The 26,465-nt window shown below is 52.7% G+C and overlaps 7 pseudogenes; all 7 read left to right on the top strand.

Annotated features, from left to right (window-relative positions):
• Positions 1-1,025: 1,025 nt before the first annotated feature.
• On the top strand, positions 1,026-1,135 carry LOC141174712 (U2 spliceosomal RNA; annotated as a pseudogene).
• An 864-nt stretch (positions 1,136-1,999) lies between these two features.
• Positions 2,000-2,101, top strand: LOC141174714 (U2 spliceosomal RNA; annotated as a pseudogene).
• Positions 2,102-2,976: 875 nt separating this feature from the next.
• On the top strand, positions 2,977-3,078 carry LOC141174716 (U2 spliceosomal RNA; annotated as a pseudogene).
• Positions 3,079-3,957: 879 nt separating this feature from the next.
• Positions 3,958-4,059, top strand: LOC141174709 (U2 spliceosomal RNA; annotated as a pseudogene).
• A 1,843-nt stretch (positions 4,060-5,902) lies between these two features.
• Positions 5,903-6,004, top strand: LOC141174711 (U2 spliceosomal RNA; annotated as a pseudogene).
• Positions 6,005-6,863: 859 nt separating this feature from the next.
• On the top strand, positions 6,864-6,965 carry LOC141174715 (U2 spliceosomal RNA; annotated as a pseudogene).
• Positions 6,966-7,843: 878 nt separating this feature from the next.
• Positions 7,844-7,946, top strand: LOC141174710 (U2 spliceosomal RNA; annotated as a pseudogene).
• The last annotated feature ends 18,519 nt before the right edge of the window (positions 7,947-26,465 follow it).

Here is a 26,465-nt window from a genome sequence, read left to right as displayed (position 1 = left end):
AATTCTTTTCTCTGTAGTTCCCTTATACTGTCAGGGTGTCTATGTCCTAGACGTCTATGCCACATATGAATACAGTTTTTGTGATCATGTGTACATACCTTCATCTGTTCCTTTGGTGTGTCAAAATAATATAATTGTTCATCTGCCTTGACTTTGGTTATCACCTTGTTTCCTGCAATAATTGTACACTCATTGGCTTTGAATTTTACTGTAAGTCCTTTTGCTGTTAAATGTTTCACAGATAATAATCCGCCTTCCAATTTTGGAACATACAACACATCCTGTACAAGTATCTTTGAATCTTGTCCGAACTTGTTTGAACAATTTAGCATACCTTCTGAGGTTATTTTGCTTCCATCTGCAAGATAAATGGCTTCTTTCTTATCTAAATCAAGATCAGTAAAGAAATTATTGACACTTGTCATATGACTCGTTGCTCCTGAATCAATAAACCAACCAAGTGATGATTTCTTGTTTGTTACTTTAGAGTGCTACCAATGTCTATCAATCAGAGCATCCTATTGACTTTCTCCCAGGCAGATAGATTGCTTGCAATAGATGTAATGAGTGAATGGAATAATGAAATAATACAAGAGAATGGGACAATGGAACAATGAAATAATGCAAGAATGGAAGAATGGAATATCATTGCACGTGTCATTATGGGCTCCTAGCCTTTATCTGGCTGTGCTGCTGCAGTCAGCTACAGTCTGCAGGGAGCCTGCAGACTAGGAAGAAGGAGGACCGCTGCTTGTTTGTTCACTAATTAGTTATACTCTCCCCATCCCCTTGTCTGCAGATGCATGGGACATTGGGGGGGAGGGGAGAATGTTTGAAAATAGGCAGACTCAAGCAGATTAAAAATGCATGCGTGGGCTGCAGCTGCAACAAGCAGTAAAGTTGTGGGTTTTAAGCTGTCTATTGATGAACAACATGTCCACCTAAGGGGAGTCTTTGTCCAAATCCCTACAATGGGTGCCTTCTTGAAGCCAGGGTGCAGTCATAGGCCAAAACCAATTCAGGTTATCGCTTCTCGGCCTTTTGGCTAACATCAAGTGTAGTATCTGTTCTCATTTAGTATATGTACTTTGCCTTTACCAATATATTGTATTGTAATGTTATTTATCTATCTATCTATCTATCTATCTATCTATCTATCTATCTATCTATCTATCCCTTCCTTCCTGAGATAAGCTGCAATAATGCATTTGTCCTTTGCTACACCGTTGCACATACACCATATACCTAGTCAGTGGCCTTGTTATCAGCTGCTACTCTTTTAATTCAACTGTCCCATCAGTTGGGTGTTGCTGAGTATCACGCATTTAAAAAAAATTGTGGGGGCGTTACGATTTCTTTAGTGAAATGCTGGCTCCCTCTGGTGGAGCACTGACTTCTTTAATTTTCTATCTGTGGATGAAAAAAAGATAAAAAACAGTTTGGTCTATGATGTTGTTTTAAAGTGCTACCTATGGCTGTCAATCAGAGCATCCTATTGGTTTTCACCCAGGCAGATAGATTGCTTGCAATAGATGTAATGAGTGAATGGAACAATGGAATAATGCAAGAGAATGGGACAATGGAACAATGGAATAATGCAAGAATAGAATAATGGAACATCATTGCATGTGTCACAATAGGCTCCTGGCCTTTATCTGGCTGTGCTGCTGCAGTCAGCTACAGTCTTCAGGGAGCCTGCAGACTAGTAAGAACATGGACCGCTGCTTGTTTGTTCACTAATTAGTTTTCCTCTCCCCATCCCCTTGTCTGCAGGTGCATGGGACATTGGGGGGGAGGGGAGAATGTTTGAAAATAGGCAGACTCATGCAGATTAAAAATGCATGCGTGGGCTGCAGCTGCAACCAGCAGTAAAGTTGTGGGTTTTAAGGTGTCTATTGATGAACAACATGTCCTCCTAAGGGGAGTCTTTGTCCCTATGCCTACAATGGGTGCCTTCTTGAAGCCAGGGTGCAGTCATAGGCCAAAACCAATTCAGGTTATCACTTCTCGGCCTTTTGGCTAACATCAAGTGTAGTATCTGTTCTCATTTAGTATATGTGCTTTGCTTTTACCAATATATTGTATTGTAATGTTATCTATCTATCTATCTATCTATCTATCTATCTATCTATCTATCTATCTATCTATCTATCCCTTCCTTCCTGAGATAAGCTGCAATAATGCATTTGTCCTTTGCTACACCGTTGCACATACACCATATACCTAGTCAGTGGCCTTGTTATCAGCTGCTACTCTTTTAATTCAACTGTCCCATCAGTTGGGTGTTGCTGAGTACTACGCATTTAAAAAAAACGTGAGGGCCGTTATGATTTCTTTAGTGAAATGCTGGCTCCCTCTGGTGGAGCACTGACTTCTTTAATTTTCTATCTGTGGATGAAAAAAAGATAAAAGAAAGTTTGGTCTGAGATGCTGTTTTAAAGTGCTACCTATGTCTGTCAATCAGAGCATCGTATTGGTTTTCACCCAGGCAGATAGATTGCATGCAATAGATGTAATGAGTGAATGGAACAATGGAATAATGCAAGAGAATGGGACAATGGAACAATGGAATAATGCAAGAATGGAAGAATGGAACATCATTGCACATGTCATAATGGGCTCCTGGCCTTTATCTGGCTGTGCTGCTGCAGTCAGCTACAGTCTGCAGGGAGCCTGCAGACTAGGAAAAAGGTGGACAGCTGCTTGTTTGTTCACTAATTAGTTATCCTCTCCCCATTCCCTTGTCTGCAGGTGCATGGGACATTGGGGGATAGGGGAGAATGTTTGAAAATAGGCTGACTCATGCAGATTAAAAATGCTTGTGTGGGCTGCAGCTGCAACAAGCAGTAAAGTTGTGGGTTTTAATGTGTCTATTGATGAACAACATGTCCTCCTAAGGGGAGTCTTTGTCCCAATCCCTACAATGGGTGCCTTCTTGAAGCCAGGGTGCAGTCATAGCCAAAACCAATTCAGGTTATCGCTTCTCAGCCTTTTGGCTCACATCAAGTGTAGTATCTGTTCTCATTTAGTATATGTGCTTTGCTTTTACCAATATATTGTATTGTAATGTTATCTATCTATCTATCTATCTATCTATCTATCTATCTATCTATCTATCTATCTATCTATCTATCCCTTCCTTCCTGAGATAAGCTGCAATAATGCATTTGTCCTTTGCTACACCGTTGCACATACACCATATACCTAGTCAGTGGCCTTGTTATCAGCTGCTACTCTTTTAATTCAACTGTCCCATCAGTTGGGTGTTGCTGAGTACCACGCATTTAAACAAAATGTGGGGGCCGTTACGATTTCTTTAGTGAAATGCTGGCTCCCTCTGGTGGAGCACTGACTTCTTTAATTTTCTATCTGTGGATGAAAAAAAGATAAAAAAAAGTTTGGTCTGAGATGTTGTTTTAAAGTGCTACTTATGTCTGTTAATCAGAGCATCCTATTGGCTTTCACCCAGGCAGATAGATTGCTAGCAATAGATGTAATGAGTGAATGGAACAATGGAATAATGCAAGAGAATAGGACAATGGAGCAATGGAATAATTCAAGAATGGAAGAATGGAACACATTGCATGTGTCATAATGGGCTCCTGGCCTTTATCTGGTTGTGCTGCTGCAGTCAGCTACAGTCTGCAGGGAGCCTGCAAACTAGGAAGAAGGTGGACCGCTGCTTGTTTGTTCACTAATTAGTTATCCTCTCCCCATCCCCTTGTCTGCAGGTGCATGGGACATTGCGGGGGAGGGGAGAATGTTTGAAAATAAGCAGACTCATGCAGATTAAAAATGCATGCGTGGGCTGCAGCTGCAACAAGAAGTAAAGTTGTGGGTTTTAAGGTGTCTATTGATGAACAACATGTCCACCTAAGGGGAGTCTTTGTCCCTATCCCTACAATGGATGCCTTCTTGAAGCCGGGGTGCAGTCATAGGCCAAAACCAATTCAGGTTATCGCTTCTCGGCCTTTTGGCTAACATCAAGTGTAGTATCTGTTCTCATTTAATATATGTGCTTTGCTTTCACCAATATATTGTATTGTAATGTTATCTATCTATCTATCTATCTATCTATCTATCTATCTATCTATCTATCTATCTATCTATCTATCTATCCCTTCCTTCCTGAGATAAGCTGCAATAATTCATTTGTCCTTTGCTACACCGTTGCACATACACCATATACCTAGTCAGTGGCCTTGTTATCAGCTGCTACTCTTTTAATTCAACTGTCCCATCAGTTGGGTGTTGCTGAGTACCACGCATTTAAAAAAAATGTGGGGGCCGTAACGATTTCTTTAGTGAAATGCTGGCTCCCTCTGGTGGAGCACTGACTTCTTTAATTTTCTATCTGTGGATGAAAAAAAGAAAAAATATGTTACGGATCCGGGTGGTGGAACCTCTGTGTCGCGGTGCAAGGATGGACCCAGAGGGGCGTAACTAAGTATCAACTCAGCCTGACCCTGGTCGTACGGCGGCTAACGACTCCGTGACCAGGGAGGGACCGAGCAGAGGGACCAGGTGCTACTCTGGGGACGACCTTGTAAGAGAGCAGGTGGCTCCCACGGGTCAGCAGACTGGGACTGACCGGTATAGCGAATGGACACAACAGGCAGGCAGAAGTCTCTGGATAGTTGACAGGTGGTTACGGCACGTGACAGCAGAGCAGGTAGAAGTCTCTAGGTAACAGACAGGTGGTCACGGCAAGTGACAGCAGGAGCCTCCAGGTAGGCTACGGCAAGTGACGGCCAAGCAGGCTGAAGTCTCTAGGTTAGCAGGCGGGTGGTCACGGCAAGTGACAGCAGGAGCCTCCAGGTAGGCTATCAGGTAACAGGCAGGTAACAAGCTAGTGCTCCCAGGTGAGCGGGCTAGCAGGCACGGTAGGAAGCAGGCAGGTAACTGGCAGGTGCTTCCTGGTAAGCAGGCGGACATGCCCATAGACAGACTGGTGGGTAGAACGGAAGGCAGACTGTCGGGCTGGAGGGTAGTCAGACTGGCGGACTGGAACAGTAGTCAGGCTGGCAACTGGACCTGAGGGCTGAAGCAGAGGTAAGTATGCTGTGCATCAACTTTTGCTTGGGCACCTCCATTTTGGAGGAGGTGCCTTATATATGGGAGGACCCTCGGTTATTGGCCGGGGACTCCTTAGGACGGCGCGCACAGCCTCTTTAAGAGAGAGGGAGCGTGCGCGTGCGCCCTAAGCACAGTGCCCGGGAAGCTGCGCGCTCCAGCAGCAGCAGGAAGAGGAGCGCAGGAGGACGCCGCGCGGGGAGCGGGGAGGTGAGAGGGACAGCGTCTCTGCCTGGCAGGAGGCAGAGACACCGATGCTACAAAAAAAAGTTTGGTCTGAGATGTTGTTTTAAAGTGCTACCTAAGTTTGTCAATCAGAGCATCCTATTGCTTTTCACCCAGGCAGATAGATTGCTTGCAATAGATGTAATGAGTGAATGGAACAATGGAATAATGAAAGAGAATGGGGCAATGAAACAATGGAATAATGCAAGAATGGAATAATGGAACATCATTGCACGTGTCATAATGGGCTCCTGGTCTTTAACTGGCTGTGCTGCTGCAGTCATCTACAGTCTGCAGGGAGCCTGCAGACTAGGAAGAAGGTCGACTGCTGCTTGTTTGTTCACTAATTAGTTATCCTCTCCCCATCCCCTTGTCTGCAGGTGCATGGGACATTGGGGGGGGGGAGAATGTTTGAAAATAGGCAGACTCATGCAGATTAAAAATGTATGCGTGGGCAGCAGCTGCAACAAGCTGTAAAGTTGTGGGTTTTAAGGTGTCTATTGATGAACAACATGTCCTCCTAAGGGGAGTCGTTGTTCCAATCCCTACAATGGGTGCCTTCTTGAATCCAGGGTGCAGTCATAGACCAAAACCAATTCAGGTTATCGCTTCTCGGCCTTTTGGCTAACATCAAGTGTAGTATCTGTTCTCATTTAGTATATGTGCTTTGCTTTTACCAATATATTGTATTGTAATGTTATCTATCTATCTATCTATCTATCTATCTATCTATCTATCTATCCCTTCCTTCCTGAGATAAGCTGCAATAATGCATTTGTCCTTTGCTACACCGTTGCACATACACCATATACCTAGTCAGTGGCCTTGTTATCAGCTGCTACTCTTTTAATTCAACTGTCCCATCAGTTGGGTGTTGCTGAGTACTACGCATTTAAAAAAAACGTGAGGGCCGTTATGATTTCTTTAGTGAAATGCTGGCTCCCTCTGGTGGAGCACTGACTTCTTTAATTTTCTATCAGTGGATGAAAAAAAGATAAAAGAAAGTTTGGTCTGAGATGCTGTTTTAAAGTGCTACCTATGTCTGTCAATCAGAGCATCCTATTGGTTTTCACCCAGGCAGATAGATTGCTAGCAATAGATGTAATGAGTGAATGGAACAATGGAATAATGCAAGAGAATGGGACAATGAAACAATGGAATAATGCAAGAATGGAAGAATGGAACATCATTGCACGTGTCATAATGGGCTCCTGGCCTTTATCTGGCTGTGCTGCTGCAGTCAGCTACAGTCTGCAGGGAGCCTGCAGACTAGGAAGAAGGTGGACAGCTGCTTGTTTGTTCACTAATTAGTTATCCTCTCCCCATCCCCTTGTCTGCAGGTGCATGGGACATTGGGGGATAGGGGAGAATGTTTGAAAATAGGCTGACTCATGCAGATTAAAAATGCTTGCGTGGGCTGGAGCTACAACAAGCAGTAAAGTTGTGGGTTTTAATGTGTCTATTGATGAACAACATGTCCTCCTAAGGGGAGTCTTTGTCCCAATCCCTACAATGGGTGCCTTCTTGAAGCCAGGGTGCAGTCATAGCCAAAACCAATTCAGGTAATCGCTTCTCGGCCTTTTGGCTCACATCAAGTGTAGTATCTGTTCTCATTTAGTATATGTGCTTTGCTTTTACCAATATATTGTATTGTAATGTTATCTATCTATCTATCTATCTATCTATCTATCTATCTATCTATCTATCTATCTATCTATCTATCCCTTCCTTCCTGAGATAAGCTGCAATAATGCATTTGTCCTTTGCTACGCCGTTGCCCATACACCATATACCTAGTCGGTGGCCTTGTTATCATCTAGTACTCTTTTAATTCAACTGTCCCATCAGTTGGGTGTTGCTGAGTACCACGCATTTAAAAAAAATGTGGGGGCCGTTACGATTTCTTTAGTGAAATGCTGGCTCCCTCTGGTGGAGCACTGACTTCTTTAATTTTCTATCTGTGGATGAAAAAAAGATAAAAAAAGTTTGGTCTGAGATGTTGTTTTAAAGTGCTACCTATGTCTATCAATCAGAGCATCCTATTGGCTTTCACCCAGGCAGATAGATTGCTTGCAATAGATGTAATGAGTGAATGGAACAATGGAATAATGCAAGAGAATGGGACAATGGAACAATGGAATAATGCAAGAATGGAAGAATGGAACACATTGCATGTGTCATAATGGGCTCCTGGCCTTTATCTGGCTGTGCTGCTGCAGTCAGCTACAGTCTGCAGGGAGCCTGCAAACTAGGAAGAAGGTGGACCCCTGCTTGTTAGTTCACTAATTAGTTATCCTCTTCCCATCCCCTTGTCTGCAGGTGCATGGGACATTGCAGGGGAGGGGAGAATGTTTGAAAATAGGCAGACTCATGCAAATTAAAAATGCATGTGTGGGCTGCAGCTGCAACAAGCAGTAAAGTTGTGTGTTTTAAGGTGTCTATTGATGAACAACATGTCCACCTAAGGGGAGTCTTTGTCCCTATCCCTACAATGGATGCCTTCTTGAAACCAGGGTGCAGTCATAGGCCAAAACCAATTCAGGTTATCGCTTCTCGGCCTTTTGGCTAACATCAAGTGTAGTATCTGTTCTCATTTAGTATATGTGCTTTGCTTTTACCAATATATTGTACTAGCTATTGAACCCGTTCTACGCCCGGGTGGCGAGCATTTTTATTGGTATATGGTCTCCCATGCTGGTATGTGCTGCCCCCCTCCTTGTATTTGTGCTGCCCCCATCCTGTCCCCACCATCCAATCCTGGTATGCGTGGCACCCCTCACCCCCAATCCTGGTACGCATGGCACCCCTCACCCCCAATCCTGGTATACGTGGCACCCCTCACCCCCAATCCTGGTATGCGTGGCACCCCTCACCCCCAATCCTGGTATGCGTGGCACCCCTCACCCCCAATCCTGGTATGCGTGGCACCCCTCACCCCGAATCCTGGTATGCGTGGCACCCCTCATCCTGGTATGTGTGGCTTCCCTCACCCCCAATCCCGGTATGCGTGGCACCCCTCACCCCCAATCCTGGTATGCATGGCACCCCTCTTCCCCAATCCCAGTATGCCTGGCACCCCTCACCCCCAATCCCGGTATGCGTGGCACCCCTCACCCCCCAATCCTGGTATGCGTGGTACCCCTCACCCCCCAATCCTGGTATGCGTGGCACCCCTCACCCCCCAATCCTGGTATGCGTGGTGTGGCGCCCCTGAGGGTTCGACCGCCACAGGGATGCTGCACTTCTTGAATGGAGTGTAGTGTTCCTCCTCTGAGGTAAGAACAGTGTGATAGTCGTGACCCAACCCTTGCATCCAACACCACATTTCTCCACCAGAGGGGGCTAGTATGCACTAGGTGCTGCTCCCCTGGTTACAGGGAGACTGGGGAACTAAGAGTTAGGGGAACCAGTTAGTGGGTGAGGGTGGAGGACTTGCAAGTTAGTTACACTTTAAATTTCATATTTAATTAAAAAGCCATCTTGATTCTTGGTTCTTTTGACTGCTCTTTTATCGCTCTTGGACTGTCTCTATGCTGTCAATTGCGGAGGGTACTGTGATCTCCCACCCTCACGCGGATCCTGTGTGGGCCCGCACCGGATGGAGACACAGCCCTCGTGCCCCGGCCTTGGGATGAGGGGTAGGTTGTAGACAAGGAATGTCTCGACCCAGTCAAGGACCACGATCAAGAAGGCCCGGAGCTTAAGAGTGTGGCTCCATAGCAAATGGATCCCAGGCAGGATGCAGACGGAGCGGTGTATGCCACCTGTCCTCGCCAACCTGATATATTCAGAGGGAGTCTGGCTGCAAGAGGGGTACTGGCCCCCGACACCCGACCTTGCTACTCCATGTCCTGGTCGGGGAAGCCCGGTAGGCCCTGAGGATCTCATCGGGTATCGGAAGGAGCGGAGCTGCCACCCGTACCCTTGTTCTGAGAGGAGTTTAGAGGGAGACCCGGCCTATCTACACACAAACTGACAGGAAAGGATTCGGTCTGTAGTTTAGGAACACTCTGGAGTAGGGTCCCGACTGAATTCTTGACTTACTTGGAGGTTGTCGGACCCCCGTCCCTGGTGACCGCAGGACTCCGCGGGGAGCAGGGAGTCGCCTTTCTTTTGCCATCTCTAAAGTGAGTAAAGCCTTGGAAGTTCACCCCTACGGCCTCCGGACTGTTTATTCTGCGCTACACCACACGACGCGGCACCCGTACTCCTCTACTACTACCCCCTCCATCCTGTCTCTACCTGCCCTGAGGCCCTGCTCCGCCTGTGGGGAGTAGTAACAACCATGGTTGTCCTAACACCAGGCCTCAGCGGACTGCAGCAGCGTTGGTGGCATTCACCAGGTGCCACAGGTGGCGTAGTCGGAATCAGCCACTCAACCCGGAAAAGCCCACACCATCCTTTTAATGTGACAGCCCTGAGCACGGGTCGGGTCCGGGCCATGGCTGCACCCCATCTCTCCATCTCAGGACCCGACCCCGAGTCCCCCATCTCCCAGGGTAAACAAAAGGGCTATCGAGTAGAGGCGTCACAGAACCCTGGAATGGTATTGTGCTCACAGAACCCCTGGGAAGCACGATGTCAGGGTAGCCAACAGGTACATTGCACCTCTAAGGGACATGACCGAAATTTGCTATGGCTTTCTTCACCTGGCCCCTCATTTATTGTATTTTAACTTCCGGGAGGTAGCATTCTTGAGATTCATAATCCCCAAAAACTGCTGAACTGTCGAGTAATCTGGATCGTGTGCTCGCGGTTCCGGCCGAAATCTGTGACACAGTGACGGCAGGGTGAGATATTGCGTGATCTCCACGGTGCCGTCTCTGAGGAATCCCTGACGCTGCGCATTAAAAAGAATATTGCACAGTGACAAGATCCTGCTGAGCAACTGAGAGTTAGAATTGACAACCGACACATGCGCAGAGTAGCAAGGACTAGCCCAGCCCCTGAAACAGGCATCACTGATGACGCTTCATTCATGGTGGGGAAAGAGGCAGCATCAGTGACCGCAGCCTCTGGTCCCTGATCACATCCGTCTTCATATCCCAGGATGCACTGGGGATTTTCAAACTAAATATTATCAAACAGGAAGTTGGTAAAAAAAACAAATATATACACACACACACACACACACACCCCAGTTAGATCAATTAAGATTAACTTTTAATTAAAGTATATTAGAAAAGCAATTAGATTATTACATTAAGTAGAGATTTAGGATTAACTCAGTGTTGGTTTCGGACAACCCCTTTAAATGGTTAATTGAAATAAAAACAGTTCCCCGTTGTATTAATAAGGCAGTGATTCCAACTGTATTACCACTGGGAGACCCCCAACTCACACTCCTATTTCCCGAGTGCCTTCCATGCCATGCTTGGTTATGGAGGCTTTGGATTACCATCCATACTGTTGGGCACGGATCATGCTTCTTATGTCTTCATCGATCCCCCAGAACACAGCCCTGCATTACAGCGTCCTTCAGGCTTTGTCCAATTATTTTCTCCAAATTTGTTTGCCGATCAGTGGCAAGAGGCTGTTGAGCTACTCAATCTCCTTGTTCCTTTGGAAAATTGGCACATTCTTGCATATAACAGTAGAGAGTGGCCAAATCTTACGGAGACACTGGTAGATCGCAACGAAACATGGAGAGCAGATGTTCAGCAGTGAACTTGAAGTCTCTCTCCTCTACGAAACTTTGTCGTACACATCTGACTTACTCGTGAGGACTTCTCATAATTCACATGTGCAAAAATAGTTCAATCCACAACTAAAACGCTTGAACCAACTCGTGGAAAACTGGATAAAGATAGATAAAAGGCAGATTACCTGTGGGTAGCCCAAGTGTGAAGTAATTGTCGGGTCCAGGATTGAACCCGGGCGATGCAATTACTTATGTATTTTGCTGCCTATTCGCTGGCCAGGGCATAGTCATCAAGAATCACCAGCCTCATGATTGTGACCACAAGCTCTGTCCTGGCAGCATGTGGCTAACAATCTGAAAAGAGAGGAGATACACAAGATAAGAGGTGACACAATAATATACAAAAGAGGTAACACAATAATACACAGTCAGCAAGTTTGGAGACTGAAACACATTCTGGCTTTCAGAAAGTTGGCTGCTTCAGTTTTTATTGTGTCAATTTGCATTAACTGTAGATTGTTATGAAGAATGATCAGATGAATTGTTAAAAAAAATGCATATTAATGTCTTCACAAGGAAATTACTTAACCACATAACCCCCATTTCCACTGAATTTCTGCCCTACCACAAAATGATCTGCTTACATCATTTCAGTGATCTTCTCGTTAGCTCAGGACAAAGTGTAAAAGAGGACAAGGCAGCTGATAGCACTCAGTCATGCTTACTGAATTACAAGAGCAGGCTGGTGCTTCAAATCATTGTCTTCTGATTACCTTCAAGGAAATGTGTGCAGTCATCATTGCTTTGCAGGCAAGGACATTGCTGCTTATAAGATTGCCCCTAGATCAACCATTTATCGGATCATTAGGAATTTAGTCTGCGGTGCATCATATATGTGTTGTGACAGATCAGCTCTCGGGTAGGCGCAGGTTCACACAGGAATGCAGGTTTCAAAACAAACTGGTGGTTTATTAAATGTCCATAAACCAACCAGGAGAACAAAACATAACAGCTCTTTCAGCTGCTTGTAAAACTCGGCCCTTTAATCCAGGCCCATTAACTCCCTACACTATGTGTGCTGGAGCCTGCTTCTTCCGGTCCTACATCACCAAAGTTTTGTACTTCGGGGACACATACTTCCCGTCCACGACCTGTCCGGCAGCAACCTTACATACCCTCCCTCTGCCCAAAGATGGGGGGCAGGGCACCTTCTGCCACCATACATTAGATACACAGAAGGTATAACAGAACAAAACTCAAAATAACCAGTCCATACAGCATGGCATCAGCCGTTTAAATGTGGTGCTTTTGAGGCGCCCCCTGGGCCGTGGGGTACTCGGCAGCCGGGCCTAGGGCTGCTTGCAGGGAATATCACGGTGGCGGGCCCGCAGGGCCGGCGTCAGCACCCGGCGCACCCGGGCAAGTGCCGGGGCCCTGAGCAGGCAGGGGGGCCCACTGGCAGTCGCGCACCCCGCTGGGCTATGGGCGGAGGAGAGCGGTGTCCGCGCCCGCCCTTCTCCGCCGCTTGCTCAGGGCCCCGGCAGCCGGATACTTACCTCTCCCCGTGCCTCTGCAGATCCGCTGTTTTCCTGCTCTGCGCTCTCAGGTCAGAGGGCGCGGTGACGTCTTTCCACCACGCGCTCCCCTGAGCCGTCACAGGGAGCGCAGAGCGGGAAGACGCCGGCAACGCTGGAGTCCCCGGACCCGAGCAGCGGGCAGCAGGTGAGGAGGAGGGAGGTGAGTATTTGATTTTTTTTTTTAATGTATGGAGGCATGGGGCATAATATGGGGGGGTGACATCCTGCATGGGGCATTATAAAGAGAAGGGGGGGGTGACATCCTGCATGGGGCATTATAGAGAGAGGGGGTGACATCTTGCATGGGGCATTATAGAGAGAGGGGGTGACAGCCTGCATGGGGCCTTATAAAGAGGGGGGGTACATCCTGCATGGGGCATTATAAAGAGAGGGGGGTGACATCCTGCATGGGGCATTATAAAGAGAAGGGGGGGGGTGACATCCTGCATGGGGCATTATAGAGAGAGGGGGTGACATCTTGCATGGGGCATTATAGAGAGAGGGGGTGACAGCCTGCATGGGGCCTTATAAAGAGGGGGGGTACATCCTGCATGGGGCATTATAAAGAGAGGGGGGTGACATCCTGCATGGGGCATTATAAAGAGGGAGGGGAGTGACATCCTGCATGGGGCATTATAAAGAGAGGGGGGGTGAAATCCTGCATGGGGCATTATAGAGAGAGGGGGTGACATCCTGCATGGGGCATTATAGAGAGAGAGGGGGTGACATCCTGCAGGGGGCATTATAGAGAGAGGGGGTGACATCCTGCATGGGGCATTATAGAGAGAGGGGGGGTAACATCCTGCATGGGGCATTATAGAGAGAGGGGGTGACATCCTGCATGGGGCATTATAGAAAGAGAGGGGGGTGACATCCTGCATGGGGCATTATAGAGAGAGGGGGTGACATCCTTCATGGGGCATTATAGAGAGAGGGGGGTGACATCCTGCATGGGGCATTATAGAGAGAGGGGGTGACATCCTGCATGGGGCATTATAGAGAGAGAGGGTGACAGCCTGCATGGGGCCTTATAAAGAGGGGGGGGTACATCCTGCATGGGGAATAATATGGGGGGTGACATCCTGCATGGGGCATTATAAAGAGAAGGGGGGGTGACATCCTGCATGGGGCATTATAGAGAGAGGGGGTGACATCCTGCATGGGGCATTATAGAGAGAGGGGGTGACAGCTTGCATGGGGCCTTATAAAGAGGGGGGGTACATCCTGCATGGGGCATTATAAAGAGAGGGGGGTGACATCCTGCAAGGGGCATTATAAAGAGAGGGGGGGTGACATCCTGTATGGGGCATTATAGAGAGAGAGAGGGGGGTGACATCCTGCATGGGGCATTATAAAGAGAGGGGGGTGACATCCTGCATGGGGCATTATGAAGAGAGGGGGGGTGACATCCTTCATGGGGCATTATAAAGTGAGGGGGGTGACATCCTGCATGGGGCATTATAGAGAGAGGGGGTGACATCCTGCATGAGGCCTTATAAAGAGGGGGGTACATCCTGCATGGGACATTATAAATAGAGGGGGTAACATCCTGCATGGGGCATTATAAAGAGAGGGGGTTACATCCTGCATGGGCATTATAAAGAGAGGGTGGTGACATCCTGCATGGGGCATTATAAAGAGAGGGGGGGTGACACCCTGCATGGGGCATTATAAAGAGAGGGGGGGTGACATCCTGCATAGGGCATTATAAAGAGAGGGGGGGTGACATCCTGCATGGGGCATTATAGAGAGAGGGGGTGACATCCTGCATGAGGCCTTATAAAGAGGGGGGGTACATCCTGCATGGGGCATTATAAAGAGAGGGGGTGACATCCTGCATGGGGTATTATAAGGGGGGGGGACAGCCTGCATAGTGCATTATGTGGGGGGAACAGCCTGCATGGAGCATTATAGGGGGGGGACAGCCTGTATGGGGCAGTATGTGGGGGGTAACAGCCTGCATGGAGCATTATAAGGGGGGGACAGCCTGTATGGGGCATTACGTGGGGGGTAACAGCCTGCATGCAGCATTATATGGGGGCTAGTATCCTGTATGGAGCGTTATAAGGGGACCAGTATCCTGTATGGAGCGTTATATGGGGGCCAGTATCCTGTATGGAGCTTTATAAGGGGACCAGTATCCTGTATGGAGCGTTATATGGGGACCAGTATTCTGTATGGAGCGTTATATGGGGGCCAGTATTCCGCATGGAGCCTTATATGGGGGCCAGTATTCTGTATGGAGCCTTATATGGGGCCAGTATTCCGTATGGAGCCTTATATGGGGGCCAGTATTCTGTATGGAGCCTTATATGGGGGCCAGTATTCTGTATGGAGCCTTATATGGGGGCCAAGTATTCCGTATGGAACCTTATATGGGGGCCAGTATTCCGTATAGAGCCTTATATGGGGGCCAGTATTCCGTATGGAGCCTTATGTGGGGGCCAGTATTCTGTATGGAGCCTTATATGGGAGCCAGTATTCCGTATGGAGCCTTATATGGGGGCCAGTATTCCGTATGGGGCCTTATATGGGGGCCAGTATTCCGTATGGGGCCTTATATGGGGGCCAGTATTCCGTATGGGGCCTTATATGGGGGCCAGTATTCCATATGGGGCCTTATATGGGGGCCAGTATTCCGTATGGGGCCTTATATGGGGGCCAGTATTCCGTATGGAGTCTTATATGGGGGCCAGTATTCCGTATGGGGACTTATATGGGGGCCAGTATTCTGTGTGGAGCGATTCGCTGGTTTCTGAGCTATTGTGGAATTTACAATAGATATCGCTCATGTAATGTAAGAAGTGAAATCTTTGCATTGTACTATATATATATATATATATATATATATTTCTCTGTGGTATCTGGGCATCATGAATCGTGGTATGTATTAAAGGGACCCACTGAGACTCTTTCGCCCAGGGCCCAGAAAAACCTGGAGCCGGCCCTGCGGGCCCGGTCCGTGACCCAGGGCGGTCAGTAAAAAAGAGGGGGGAATATTTATAGGGGATTTGTCGTGACGCCACCTGTGGTGTCTGGTGAAGATCGCCAGCACTGCAACAGTCCTCTGAGGCAGGTGTTTGGGCAGCTGGAGATGGAACGGCTCCCCACAGGTGGAGCAGGCCTCAGGGCAGTGTAGGGGTAGATGGATGGTGGTGCAGGGGAGAGACGGCAGGACAGTCCCGGAGGAAAGACAGACACTCACACGGGGCGTGTGCTTCAGTACCTTTACTGATGATGATGCAGGCACGGTCCAGGGTACTCCAGGCGAAGGGCACACTTTTGGACTTCTCCCCAGTGAGCGGGTATAGGGCCTCCTGATCGTCTGCCTCCACTTGATAAGCTCTGACCTGCCTGAAGCTAGGCCTAGCTTGGTTACTGTCTGTCTTTGCACCTGCTGATCTGGTGGTAGGGCCTTCTCTTTGGAGTCACTCTCTCTGGTCGCTGGGGCCTCCGTGACTCCTAGCCCTGGTACTGCAGTCAGCTTTTGGTGAACCTGGGACCTGTAGTTCTCCAGGGATTCCAGTAATTCCTACTGGGTATAATGAGTCCCTGTAGGCGCGGACCCGGTGTCTGGTTTGTATAACGGGGTGAGCTTACTATGCTCCTCTGTCCCCTTTGTAATTCCTTCCTTCCTGCTGCCTTCGGCCACACTCGGGGCCCTCTCTAGGCTTCAGGGCTACTGGAGGCCTAGCTTGCCTCACACAGCAGCCTGCGTGCTGCTCCCTCCCGATCACACTGCACACTCAACTCTCACTGAGCTGCCTGGCTCCACCTTCCCTATATATATCCCTATCCGGGCTCCCTCTGCTGGTATGAGGTGGAAGGTGGAGGTGTTTGAATGTAGCGAGGGCCTCTTGTGGAGAAATCCATCCATGCACCCTTCTGGGTTCTGTGGCACCAATGCACAGCAGGGCGCCACACTTTTCTCTGCCTGCAACAGACTGAGCAGCACATGCAAGGTTTGCTCACCTTGCACAACACACAGCACCACTGAGACAGGCGCAGCTGTCTTAAATCAGGCCTTCCAAGACCTGGACTGGAGGTAAGTGAGCAGCTGTTCCCCCCCCAGCTCTTTCAGCTGCTTGTAAAACCCGGCCCTTTAACTCCCTCTCAGCACTATGTGTGCTGGAGCCTGCTTCTCTGTGTCCTACATCATCGAAGCTTGGTACTTCGGGGACACATACCTCCCGTCCACGACCTATCTGGGAGCAACCTTACAGTGTGCTGCACTGAGTAAGACCAGAATTTAACCAGAAGATAACAGAAGGTAACTGCACAGCCATAGTAAATAAAATTCTCTTTGTTTTCACTCTCACCCCTATAGTCCTACACGTTCTACTAACCCTTCTCATCTCTACACCTAATAATGAAGTGGTCATCTCTCCCTCCGTCTCACCTCCTCCTCAGATCTGTTCCTTAACATACAATCCTCTGTCTCCAAACACAGACAGCCACCTCACGCTCTCTTCTGCTCCCATTAATATCACTTTCTCTGCTCCTCCTCACTGCTGGCGATATCTCTCCAAATCATGGCCCTCCTCATCACATTCCCACAGTCACTTCTACCTCTCATCCACAATCTATCAAATTTCTGCAACCTGTCTAACCTATACCCATTGCCCACCCCCCCCCTTCCCCAATCCCACCAACAGGAGCTCTATGGAGCGCTCTCTCCGTCTGCAACAAACTTTTCTACATCCATGACCTTTTCATTACTAACAAACTTTCCTTCCTTGGCATCAATGGTATCTGACTCACTCCCTCTGACATGGCCTCTCCAGCTGCACTTTGATACATTGGATTCCACCTTTCCCACACCCCTCACCCCATCGGCAAGCATGGCAAAGGAGTTGGTTTTCTCCTGTCAGATAACTCTACTCTGCTGCCCGACTAATCCACCTGTCCCCCCCCCCCCCGCTATTCCCTGGCCTCTCCCCTCTGTCAATCCCTTCACTAGCTCCCCATTATCCAGAGACTCCAGTTGAAAACCCTAACCATGGCATACAAAGCCATCCACAGCCGGTCTCCTCCATATAAATGTGACCTAGCGTCCCGGTACTTACCTGCTCCCCTCTTATCTTCTTTTCCCACAATCGCACGCAAGATTTCTCCCGTGCATCCCCCTACTCTAGAACTCTCTACCCCAACATATCAGACTGTCGCCTACCGTGGAAACCTTCAAAAGGAAGCTGAAGACCCACCTCTTCCGACAAGCCTACAGCCTGCAGTAACCACCGCTCCACGAACAGCTGTGCCCTCACCTACTGTATCCTCACCCATCCCTTGTAGACTGAGCCCTCGCGGGCAGGGTCCTCGCTCCTCCTGTACCAGTTGGTGATTTGCTTTTGTTCAAGATTATTGTACTTGTTTTTTGCTATGTATATCTGACGCGCCCCCTGGGCCGTGTGTGTGGGAATACCCGGAGCCGGGTCTCTGTATAATGCTGGGGGTTGTATCTCCATGGCGGCGACCCGGTCCCATGGCTCAGGGTGGTCAAACCAGTGGCGGATCTGTTTATCTGGTTTTTAGTGTTTGAATGTCCGACTACGCCACCCGTGGATTGCGGTCACTGAGAACTGCCGCGGTCTGCCCCTGAGGCTGATGTAGTGTGCTCAGCAGAGAGTAGTATAACTCCCCACGGAAGGAGTATAGCCTCAGGGCAGCGTATGTAGATGGTGAGGGTTGTAGTGCAGGAGCGCAGCAGAAATGATTCAGAGTCCGTGCAGTGCAGTTCAGGGTCTTTACTGTTGGTAATGAAGAAGTCCCTGCCGGGAGTACTGGCTAACATTAGAGGCCTGGTCAGTCTGTGAGCGAACAAGAGTCCCCCTGGCCAGGTGGAGGTGTAGGCCTTCCAGTCTGACTGCACTCTCCCTGGCTACCCTGCTGTAGTCGTGTAGTAGACCACGTCCCTGAGTGTACCGTGTGGTGTTCATCCGTATGGCTGGTTACTTGGGGCCTTTGGTTCCTTCTGCTCCTCGATGGTGGTACCGTTCCCTTGCGTGTGACTGAGCCTCCGGGCTTTCTATGGCCAGGGGACCTGAAATCCCCTGCCAGGTGGTTTCTGCTGCTGGATGTAGATATCCCCACAGCCTCGGACTCCGGTGTCCGGTTCTCTGCGTCTTCTGCCAGGACGAGCTCTGCTCCAGCCCCTGGTTTTCAGCTCCTGGCTCCTACAGAGCTCCTTGCTGCTGCTCTGTCCCTTCTCTGGAACTAGACTCTTCTCTGCTAAACCCACCCCAGATCCAGTTTATAAAGGGCAGGATCCTCCCCTCCCTGGACTGGGGCAGGAGGTGTGGAATGCAATAATGCTCCTGACCAGGAAAACCCATGCTCGCTCTCAGACATGGTATTTCTACCACTGTGGCAACCAGACCCCCTGGGGTGCCACATATCCCTATTCACATGTAAAGCTCCATGTAATAAACGGCACTAAAATAGTAACTTAATAACTTGGTATTGGTTCAACACCAGTGCTGAGCTTGCTCAAGAATGGCAGCAGGCAGGCGTCAGTGCTGTTAGGGACATATGGAAGAATGAATGTCCGGAGAAGAAAAGCTGAGCACTACTTTGAGTCCAGTGTTATGCCAACATTAAAGCACCCCAAGACGAGTCATGTGTGGAGTTATCCATCATCAAAAGGGAGTGGGCTCACTCACAATTTTGCCTAAGAACACAGCAGGAGCATTTTTGGTGATTAACAATGCATTTACCAGCATGACGGAGAATATGTCACAAGGCAAAAGTGACAACTAAGTGTCTGGGTAACATTGACATTTTGGGTTCATAGCCAGTAAACTCTCCAGATCTCAATTTGATTGTGGTCAATCCTCAAAAAGCGGGTGGACAAACAGAAATGTATGTAGTCAGCTCCAAGCAGTGATTAGACAAAAATTGTCCGTAGTCAGTCAGGATTTGGCCCAGCAGCCGATGTCCAGCTGCCAGGGCGAAGGGAACGAGTCTTGAAAAATAAGGGTCAACACTGTGAATATTGAATCTTTCCATAAACTTGATGTATTTGTCAATAAAAGTGTAAAACTTATAAAATGCTGATAATTGTACTACAGTAACCACAGAAACATCTGACAAAGATCTAAAAACACTGAAGTGAACACCAAAATTTGTATCAGTCACAAGACTTTTGGCCACGACTGTACATAAAGTGACACAAAACAAGATACAAGACATAGGTAAAAAAAAAAATTCTCCATCTTCTGCATTACGTCAATCCATGAAAAATGGATATTAACTTAAGGACGAATTCACACATCCGTGGTGGGATCAAGCACCCGGCCCGGCTCTCTGGACCTGATCAATGCCTCATCTATTCCTAGGAGGTAATCACAGATCAGCACTGGTGACCCAGCGGTTGTCAGATCTGAGCTCGGTCCGTGGAGCACAGATGTGTGAATTCAGCCTTACAGAAGTTTTCCCAGAGTAGAAAGCCAGCGCTGATGGATTACAGCGCCACCCCTGGGCACAGGCTGTGTGTGGCATTACAGCTCAGCACCTGTCACGTCACTAGACCGGAGCTATAGTACCAGACACAACCTGTGGCCAGGACTGGCACTCTGTGTTCCTTTTCCTCCTTGACAAACATTGTGCATAAAAATACAGAATCCGGGAACCTCCAAACATTGCAGAAATCGCCAAGTTCTAACAGTGCATAATGGGCGCAGCTCCAGCCATACTGTCAGTGACTGGAAACCTGGTTTATAGCCCAACTGCTGACAGGTGAGAGGCTGCGGCTCCCTGTAATCACTGGCTCTGACCCGTCACGACCATTGCTGCTATACAGCAGTCTATGAGCCACTCTCTATAGTGCAGGGGACTAACCACATCCACTGGAAGCCAGGCTTCCCCCCGGGACTGAGGCTGCCCCCCGGGACTGAGGCTGCCCGGGAGCTCAGTGTGTGATGCGGAGTCATCCGCCATGTCTCCCCAGTACTCAGCAGCCTCACCATCCACCACGGTAAAAGCAAGAATGTATGAGCTCCTTCCACATATAACGTCATTTACGGGGGCGTGTCCTGACTGTGCATTATGGGTGTGTTCTAGTTTAGCACCAGGCGCCATAGTCTCATGCAGAGAGTGACACAGCTGCCGGTGAAGCTGCAGGAGGAGGTCAGTGCTGCGGGGCTGGTGGCGGCGGCAGCTGTGGGGGCACACTGCTAGGTGTGTGGGGGCTCTATGGGGATGCTGCGGGCTGGTGGCGGTGGCGTCGGCTCTGTGGGGGGATGCTGCGGGTTTGAGGAGGCTCTGAGGGATGGTGGGAGTTCGGGGGGAAAGATGCACGCTTGGGGCTTGTGGGGGCTCTGGGGGGACATTGCGGGGCTTGTGGGGGCTCTGGGGGGATGCTGCGGGCTTGTGGGGTCTCTGGGGGGACTGTAGGCATTCTAGGGGGATGCTGTGAGGCTTGCATGCACTCTAGGGGGACGCATGGTGCGGGACTGTGGGCACTCTAGGGGGACGCTGTGAGGTTTGTGGGAGCTTTGGGGGGACGCAGCGGGCACTCTAGGGGGACGCTGCAAGGTTTGTGGGGACTCTGGGGGCATGCTGTGAAGTTTGTGGGGGCTCTGGGGGAACGCTGCAAGGTTTGTGGGTGCACGCTGTGGGCTGGTGGTGGCTTTGGAGGGATTCTGGGGTGATGCTGAGGGTTTGTGGGGGCAACGCACGGGTTTGTGGGGGCTCTGGGGCCATGCTGCGGGTTTGTGGGGGCTCTGGGGCCATGTTGCGAGGTTTGAGGGGGCATGCTGTGGGCTCTGGGGTGATGCTGCGGGCTTGTGGGGCCTCTGGGGGGGGACTGTGGGCACTGTAGGGGGATGCTGCGAGGTTTGCATGCACTCTAGGGGGACGCATGCTGCGGGACTGTGGGCACTCTAGGGGGGCGCTGTGAGGTTAGTGGGGGCTCTGGAGGCATGCTGCGGGATTGTGGGGGATCTGGGGGATGTTGCAGGCTGGTGGTGGCTCTGGGGGCATGCTGCGGGTTTGTGGGGGCTCTGGAGGCATGCTGTGGGTTTGTGGGGGCTCTGGGTGGATGTTGCGGGCTGGTGGTGGCTCTGGGTGGATGCTGGGGTGCATGCTGTGGGCTTGTGGGGGCTCTGGAGGCATGCTGCGAGTTTCTGGGGGCTCTGGGGGGATGCTGCGGGCTGATGAGGGCTCTGGGGGGACGCTGCAAGGTTTGTGGGGGCATGCTGTGGGATGGTGGTGGCTCTGGGGGCATGCTTCGGGATTTGTGGTGATGCTGCAGATTTGTGGGGGCATGCTGCGGGTTTGTGGGGGCTCTGGTGCCATGCTGCGAGGTTTGTGGGGGCATGCTGTGGGCTCTGGGGTGATGCTGCAGGTTTGTGGGGGCTCTAGGGGCCTGCTGGGGGCTTGGAGCGACGCTGCGAGGCTTGGTGGGACGCTGCAGGGCTTGGGGGGCCTCTGGGGGGGATGCTGCGGGGCTTAGGGGGACGCTGCGGGGCTTGTGGGGGCTCTAGGGGGACGCTGCGGGCACTCTAGGGGGACGCTGCAAGGTTTGCATGCACTCTAGGGGGACGCATGCTGCGGAACTGTGGGCACTCTAGGGGGATGCTACAAGGTGTGTGGGGGCTCTGGGGGCATGCTGCGAGGTTTGTGGGGGCTCTGGGGGGATGTTTCGGGATGGTGGGGATGCTGCGGGCTTCTGGGGGCTCTGGGGGGATGCTGCAGGCTTGTGGGGGGTCTGTGGGCACTCTGGAGGGATGCTGCAGGTTTGTGGGGGCTCTGGGGGGATGCTGCGGGTTTGTGCGTACTCTGGGGGGATGCTGTGGGCTGGAGGGATGCTGGGGGTGGATGCTGCGGGCTGGTGGGGGCTCTGGGGGCATGTTGCGAGGTTTGTGGGGGCTCTGGAGGCATGCTGCGAGGTTTGTGGGGGCTCTGGAGGCATGCTGTGAGGTTTGTGGGGGCTCTGGGGGGATGCTGCGGGGTTGCGGGGGCTCTGGGGGGATGCTGCGTGTTTGTGGGGGCTCTGGGGGGATGCTGCGGGTTTGTGGGGGCTCTGGGGGAATGATCGGGGCTCTGGGGGATGCTGTGGGCTTGTGGGGGCTCTGGGGGGACGCTGCAGGGCTTGCGGGGGCTCTGGGGGGGATGCTGCGGGCTTGTGGGGGCTCTGGGGGGGACACTGCGGGGCTTGGGGGGCTTGAGGGGATGCTGCGGGGATTGGGTGGCTCGGGGGGGACGCTGCGGGGCTTGTGGGAATGCTGCGGGGTTGTGGGGACGCTACGGGAATGTTACAGAGCTTGTGGGGGCTCTGGGGGGATGCTGCTTGGCTTGTGGGGGCTCTGGGGGGACGCTGCAGGGCTTGTGAGGGCATGCTGTGGGTTTGTTGGGGCTCTGTGGGCATGCAGCAGGCTCTGTGGAGGCATGCTGCGGGTTCTGGAGGGGGGGATTATGCACGCTTGGGGCTCTCTGGGGGGGCATGCTGCGGGCTCTGTGGGGGCATGCTGCGGGTTCTGTGGGGGCATGCTGCGGGCTCTGTGGGGATGCTGGGGGAGACTGTGGGCACTCTGGGGGGACACTGCGAGGCTTGTAGGGGCTCTGGAGGGATGCTGCGGGCTTGTGGGGGCTCTGGGAGGGACTGTCAGCACTCTAGGGGGGCGCTGCGAAGTTTGCATGCACTCTAGGGGGATGCATGCTGCGGGACTGTGGGCACTCTGGGGGGACGCTGTGAGGTTTGGGGGCTCTGGAGGCATTCTGCAGGTTTGTGGGGGCTCTGGGGGGATGTTGCGGGCTGGTGGGGGCTCTGGGGGGCATGCTGTGGGCTTGGGGGGGCTCTGGAGGCATGCTGCGGGTTTGTGGGTGCTCTGGAGGGATGCTGCTGGCTGGTGGGGGCTCTAGGGGGATGGTGGGGGCTCTGGGGGATGCTGCGGGCTTGTGGGGGCTCTGGGGGGATGCTGCGGGCTTTGGGGGAATGCTGCGGGCTTGTAGGGGCTCTGGGGGGATGCTGCAGGGCTTGTGGGGCCTCTGTGGGGGATGCTGCTGGCTTGTGGGGGCTCTGGGGGGACGCTGCGGGGCTTGAGGGGCTTGTGGGGATGCTGCGGGGCTTGGGTGGCTCTGGGGGGATGCTGCGGGGCTTGTGGGGATGCTGCGGGGACATTGTGGGGCTTGTGGAGGCTCTGGGGGGATGCTGCGGGGCTGGTAGGGGCTCTGGGGGGACGCTGCGGGGCTTGTGGGGGCATGCTGCGGGTTTGTTGGGGCTCTGTGGGCATGCAGTGGGCTCTGGGGAGGCATGCTGCCGGTTCTGGAGGGGGGGATGATGCACGCTTGGGGCTCTCTGGGGGGGCATGCTGCGGGCTCTGTGGGGGCATGCTGCGGGCTCTGTGGAGACATGCTGCGGGCTGTGTGGGGATGCTGGGGGAGACTGTGGGCACTCTGGGGGGACGCTGCGAGGCTTGTAGTAGGGGCTCTGTGGGGATGCTGCGGGCTTGTGGGGGCTCTTGGGGGGACTGTGGGCACTCTAGGGGGGCGTTCCGAGGTTTGTGTGAGGGCACTCTAGGGGGACGCATGCGGCGGGACTGTGGGCACTCTTGGGGGACGCTGTGAGGTTTGGGGGCTCTGGAGGCATGCTGCGGATTTGTGGGGGCTCTGGGGGGATGTTGCGGGCTGGTAGTGGCTCTGGGGGGGCACGCTGTGGGCTTGTGTGGGCTCTGAAGGCATGCTGCAGGTTTGTGGGGGCTCTGGGGGGATGCTGCAAGCTGGTGGGGGCTCTGGGGGGACGCTGCAAGGTTTGTGGGGGCACGCTGCGTGCTGGTGGTGGCTCTGGAGGGATTCTGGGGACATGATGCGGGCTTTGAGGTGATGCTGCGGGTTTGTGGGGGCTCTGAGGCCATGCTGCAAAGTTTGTGGGGGCATGCTGTGGGCTCTGGGGTGACGCTACAGGTTTCTGGGGGCTCTGGGGGGACACTGCGGGGCTTGGGGGGACGCTGCGGGGCTTGGGGGGGCTCTGTGGGGAAGCTGCGAGGTTTGTGGGGGCTCTGGGGGGATGCTGCGGGTTTGTGGGGGCTCTGGGGGGATGCTGCAGGCTGGTGGTAGCTCTGGGGGGATGGTGGGGACACTGCGGGCTTGTGGGGGCTCTGGGGGGGACTGAGCACTCTGGGGGGATGCTGTGAGGTTTGTGGGGGCTCTGGGGGGATGCTGCAGGTTTGTGTGGGCTCTGGGGGGATGCTGCTGGTTTCTGCGTGCTCTGGAGGGATGCTGTGGGCTGATGGTGGCTCTGGGGGGATGCTGGGGGGGACACTGCGGGCTTGTGGGGGCTCTGGGGACATGCTGCAGGTTTGTGGGGGCTCTGGGGGGACACTGCGGGGCTTGGGGGGACACTGCGGGGCTTGGGGGGGGCTCTGTGGGGAAGCTGCGAGGTTTGTGGGGGCTCTGGGGGGATGCTGTGGGTTTGTGGGGGCTCTGGGGGGATGCTGCAGGCTGGTGGTAGCTCTGGTGGGATGGTGGGGACACTGTGGGCTTGTGGGGGCTCTGGGGGGGACTGAGCACTCTGGGGGGACGCTGTGAGGTTTGTGGGGGCTCTGGGGGGATGCTGCAGGTTTGTGGGGGCTCTGGGGGGATGCTGCTGGTTTCTGCGTGCTCTGGAGGGATGCTGTGGACTGATGGTGGCTCTGGGGGGATGCTGGGGGGGACACTGCGGGCTTGTGGGGGCTCTGGGGGCATGCTGCGAGGTTTGTGGGGGCTCTTGGGGCATGCTGCGAGGTTTGTAGGGGCTCTGGGGGCATGCTGCAAGGTTTGTGGGGCTCTGGGGGCATGCTGTGAGGTTTGTGGGGGCTCTGGGGGGATGCTGCGGGTTTGTGGGGGCTCTGGGGGGATGCTGTGGGCTGGTGGTGGCTCTGGAGGGATTGTGGGGGCTCTGGGGGGATGCTTCGGGCTGGTGGTGGCTCTGGAGGGATTGTGGGGGCTCTGGGGGGATGCTGCGGACCGGTGGTGTCTCTGGGGAAGGGGAGGCTGATGGTGCACGCCTGTGGGGGCTCTGGGGAAGGAGGGGGTGATGGTGCACGCCTGTGGGGCTCTAGGGAAGGGGGGGGTGATGGTGCATGCCTGTGGGGGCTCTGGGGAAGGGGGGGGGTTGATGATGCATGCCTGTGGGGGCTCTGGGGAAGGGGGGGTGATGGTGCACGCCTGTGGCGGCTCTGGGGAAGGAGGGGTATGATGGTGCATGCCTGTGGGGGCTCTGGGGAAGGGGGGGGTGATGGTGCATGCCTGTGGGGGCTCTGGGGAAGGGGGGGTTGATGGTGCACGCCTGTGGGGGCTCTTGGGAAGGGGGGTATGATGGTGCATGCCTGTGGGGGCTCTGTGGGGACACTGCGGGGCTTGTGGGGGCTCTGGGGGGAAGCTGTGAGGTTTGTGGGGGCTCTGGGGGGATGCTGCGGGTTTGTGGGGGCTCTGGGGGGATGCTGCAGGCTGGTGGTAGCTCTGGGGGGATGGTGGGGACACTGCGGGCTTGTGGGGGCTCTGTGGGGGACTGGGCACTCTGGGGGAACGCTGCGAGGTTTGTAGGGGCTCTGCGGGGATTCTGCGGGTGTGTAGGGGCTCTGGGGGGATGCTTCTGGTTTCTGCGTGCTCTGGAGGGATGCTGTGGGCTGGTGGTGGCTCTGGGGGGATGCTGGGGGGGACACTGCGACTTGTGGGACTCTGGGGGCATGCTGCGAGGTTTGTGGGGGCTCTGGGGGCATGCTGCGAGGTTTGTGGGGGTTCTGGGGGCATGCTGCGAGGTTTGTGGGGACTCTGGGGGCATGCTGCGAGGTTTGTGGGGGCTCTGGGGGCATGCTGCGAAGTTTGTAGGGGCTCTGGGGGCATGCTGCAAGGTTTGTGGGGGCTCTGGGGGCATGCTGCGAGGTTTGTGGGGGCTCTGGGGGGATGCTGCGGGTTTGTGGGGGCTCTGGGGAAGGGGGGGTATGATGGTGCACGCCTGTGGGGGCTCTGGG

The sequence above is a fragment of the Phyllobates terribilis genome, unplaced genomic scaffold (genome assembly GCF_046119375.1).
Source record: "Phyllobates terribilis strain yellow unplaced genomic scaffold, ASM4611937v1 Scaffold_13__5_contigs__length_258822181, whole genome shotgun sequence".
NCBI lineage: Eukaryota > Metazoa > Chordata > Amphibia > Anura > Dendrobatidae > Phyllobates > Phyllobates terribilis.
The sequence above is the reverse complement of the archived record's forward strand: the minus strand, read 5'-3'. Positions and strand labels throughout refer to the sequence as shown.